This window comes from Tupaia chinensis, unplaced genomic scaffold, assembly GCF_000334495.1.
Source record: "Tupaia chinensis unplaced genomic scaffold, TupChi_1.0 Scaffold000591_1, whole genome shotgun sequence".
Lineage (NCBI taxonomy): Eukaryota > Metazoa > Chordata > Mammalia > Scandentia > Tupaiidae > Tupaia > Tupaia belangeri.
In genome coordinates, this window is record NW_006160107.1 from 2,782,530 (window position 1) to 2,787,099 (window position 4,570).

Sequence of the window (4,570 nt, forward strand, 5' to 3'; positions counted from 1 at the left end):
TTCTCCTCTCAGGATCTTGGGCACACACGCACACGCGCCCGGCATGAGTTTAAGCCACCGGGTCCGGGACGCGAACCGCGGTCGACTACGTGGGAGTCCAGCGACATAGCCATTACGCTAACTGCTGGTTCCCTCAAAGAAGGGTCTTAACAGCTTTATTTGCAACAGACAAAATCTCTAAAGAGCTTCCAGGTTCATCCCAGGAAAGTGGATAAACAAAGCTGGTGTATTTAGACACTGGGACGCGAAGAGTAATAGATGGGAACTCCTGATACCGGGGAAGTCGGACTGCGTCCCCACAGTATCTTACTAAGACAAAACGACACATACACGTGGACACAGCGTACGGTCCCATCCCTGAAGTTCCATTATAGACAAAACCGAACCTGGAGAAAAAAGACTCAGAGCTGTGGTCGCCTCTGTGGAACTCTGGAAAGTGAAGCAAAGACTGACCGGATAGATGCAGGAAGGAATTTTGGGGTGATTAGGTAGTGCTGTATAACCTGGTAGCTTGGGCTACTTCAGTGTACATACTTATTAAAAGCCGTCAAGTGATCTTCTTATAATTTATTACAATGAAATGTGCAAATCTTTCCTAAAGCAGACAAAACAGGTACCTGAGAGCCTAGCTTCTTGTCAAATAGGATTTCTCAAAGTGAGCCTCACGGGGCCTTTACATGACTCTGGTCCGTCTGCATTCTCTCTGACTCCATATGAAAACGTTGGAAAAGAGGATTCAACGCACCTCAAGGGAACTCCATCCTTTGTGACCTCTGTACACATTTTAATAAATACAGGCACTGATTTCTTTTTTAAATTAATAAAGTGCTTCAGGGACCAGTGGATGGCATAATGGTTATGTCGCTGGACTCCCACATAATCGACTGCGGTTCAAGTCTTGGACTTGAAAACTCATGCCGGATGTGTGTGCATGCATACTCAAGATCTCGAGAGGAGAGCGGAGAAGGGATTGAGGCATGGCCATCCCTCCCGCGGGGTGATTTCTGGCTTTCTGTCTCTATCTCATTGGCAAGTAGACGTGCCCTATGGCAATCGCTCTAAAAAATAAATAAATAAATAAATAAATAAATAAATAAATAAATAAAGTGCTTCCTAGCATTTTGACTATTAAGTACTATAATATTTTAAATTGGAATTCATACATTTTTTCATATCATATGTCAGGCTTTTTTTTAAACATCCAATTTTTGATAATGCTTTACCCATCAATAATTGGTGAGTAATCATTCTGATAGTCTATTTTCAAACAACAATGCATATATGTTTATAAAAATTGAAGTTTATTTCTTCTATGAGTGAAAGAGACACAGAGAGAGAGTCAGCAAAACAACGCATCCAACTGAGTTCTGATGCTACCGACCACCCCAGCCACAACCCGCCCTGGGTCCTGGGCATACCTGTGTCCTGAGCACTCCGGGATGTCCCTGGATGCAATCCTGGAACCTTCCCATGTGGCTCAGAGTCCAGAGGGTCTCATTTTTCTGGTTCCAAAATATTTACACTGACATCTATTCTGAAAGCTAAAAAGACAGAGATAATATATTTATTTCTAAATAATGCTCAAAGATTCAAAAATTGAGTTACTTCAGAGAAACATCAAAACAAGGATTTCAATTCTGGGCTGATATGATTGCTGGAATGTTTTCTTATTACTTACACCCACTGTCAGTTGTCAATGATAAACTTTATATTGAACTCTGACTTGCATGATGCTTGCTAAATATCTTTGTGCACAGAAAATCCAGTGTGTTGATGCCCTTCATGCACTCCGTGTTTAGGAAGACTCATTAAGCCCACTGTGAATATTTAGTGATAGTTTCCAGAAACTAGTTCCCAACCACTAACCCCTGTCTATAATTGTAATGTTTTATAATTAAGAAAAGCATTAAATTTGTGGAAACTCTTTGATAACTTCACTGGCTAGTTTGCATATAATTGTCAGTGGTCTACATTAAAATAGTAGAGTAACTACATTTAATAATTCAAAGATGTGCCATTTTGATTTTAAAACACAGGTGCCAATTCCATAACCTTATATTAGACACAAAGAAAAAAATCCATGCAAACAATTAGAGCAAATATTTAATACCTAATTAACTTATAAACTGTTTTGTTACATTTTATGAAATTGATGTTATTGACGTAGCTATCAAAGGGAATAAAATTAATCTCAGAGAATGCATAAAAACTCTGTATTTACTATTTGAAATGGTTACAAATATGAAATATTTTATCCCAGTAAATTATGTTTTTTAATAGCCTATGACCGGTTATCTTGTCTACAGAGCTGACCAATGTCTAAATGCCATAGTGCATTTGTTAAAGGGTAAATTTAGGTGGATTCTATATTCCATTTCACATTGCATTAAAATATGGCCATCAATTTGATAAGCGTGCTGTATTTGATGTTAATGGTAACGTGATTTTAAAGGTCAGCTTTAGCTGTTTAAAATGTTATAAAACAAGAAATAATTTGTCCAAGTTAGATTTTACTTTTTTTTCTTTATAAAAGTAACAGTTTTGTCATGTGAAAATTTATCATGCTTCTCTTTTGTTTTGTGATTAGCTGAACTAGTTCCTTATGAAATTCCAACCGCCTTCAATGACTGTCCTTTAGATAAGCTGGTAGATGAGTGAACGGCACGTACGTGATCGTGTGTTGTCATGAACGGTGAGGGATGTGGGCGCACCACAGTGACAAAACGGTGAGGGATGTGGGCGCACCACAGTCACAAGACGGTGAGGGATGTGGGCGCACCACAGCCACAAGACGGTGAGGGATGTGGGCGTACCACAGTGACAAAACGGTGAGGGATGTGGGCGTACCACAGTCACAAGACGGTGAGGGATGTGGGCGCACCACAGCCACAAGACGGTGAGGGATGTGGGCGTACCACAGTCACAAGACGGTGAGGGATGTGGGCGTACCACAGTCACAAGACGGTGAGGGATGTGGGCGTACCACAGTGACAAAACGGTGAGGGATGTGGGCGCACCACAGTCACAAGACGGTGAGGGATGTGGGCGCACCACAGCCACAAGACGGGGAGGGATGTGGGCGTACCACAATTTTTGCATAGTTCTAGTACCTAGAAAAGTATTTGAAAATAATCCGCAAAGCAGAAAAGGTAGATTCATTAGCCTGCATGGATAATTTGTGTATAGTTCACATTCGAGGTAGAGACCAGTTACAGATGGACATTCTGCTTCCAGTAGTAATGACAGTTCCGTTCCATGAAAGCACAAACATTACTTAATGGCCTGTGATGTTACTTATCAACATCACTCATAAGAAAAATCATATTGTGGGACCAGCAGATGGCGAAATGGTTATGCTGCTGGACTCCCACATAGTTCAGAGTGGTTCGAGTACCAGACCAGGCAATTTAAAATCACGCTGGGTGTATAGGTGTGCATGCCCAAGTTCCAAAGAGGAGAATGAAGGAGAAGAAATTACGGCATGCCAACCCCCACAGGGTAGTTTCTCGCTTTCTGTCTCTCTCTCTGTCTTTCCGGCAAGTGCAGACACCCAATAGCAAAAATCTCTCTATGACAAAATAAAACAAACTGTATCATTTGTTTTCCTTTAAGTACTTAAAGGAAAATTGCATGGCAACAACTTGAACTGGCAAACAAACTCTTGAAATAAATAGTCTTCAGCAGAATGTGTTTTTTTTTCCTTGGTTCAGTTACTTACCCATTTTTAGTAGGGTCATATTAGCATGTTGCAAAAGTGCTGCAGGAAGAAGGAAGACAACTAAAATTTTTAAGGAGTTTTTGTCACTTAAAGGATTTTAATCTTTCTTTAGATTAATAGGTAGTTTAGGAGTCTATACAAAGCAATTTCAAAGGGATCGCTGGTATGCATGCATTTTGACAGCTGAGATATGGGAAAATGAGCACTTCCAGGTAGCATTCTGTGGCTATAATGAACCTTAGAACTCCTCAGTAATCCAATTATCGGTGTAAAATTTTTCATTCTCAGTAGCAAACAGGTTGCTCTAATTTTGATCTTGCAGCTAGAGATATTTTAACATAATTGGCCTTTATATCTACTGTAGTTATAGCGATACTGTGCAGAGGTGGTGTCTAGAGAAAATGCCTGGTTGGGTCCTGGCCCTACATGCCCACTCATCTTCTTCTTTTTAGATTCGACATGGCGAAGAATGGGAAGATATCTGAGCTACTGGTGCAGTCAAAATAAATGTGGGCAGTCATGTTTTTCTTATTGGCAGGGGTTACTCTGTCATGTTCTCATCTTGGTAGGGCTGGAGAGCAGCTCTGTGAGGTGGAAGATGGGACTGGTGAGTACTCCTGAGAGTCCCGGTCCACTGCAACCGCTATTGTGATGAGAAGAGTCTGCAATATGGAGTAGGGGAAGAAAACCTTTGGGCTAGATGTCAGAATTTGTCTTCTCTCTCATCATGTATGTGTCCCATCATCATGTATGTGGGGTGTGTGTGTGTGTGTGTGGTGTGTGTGTGTGTGTGTGGCGGGGGGGGGTGGGGAGCCTTTCTTTCTCTCTCTCCCTCTCTCTTGTCCTCTCCTT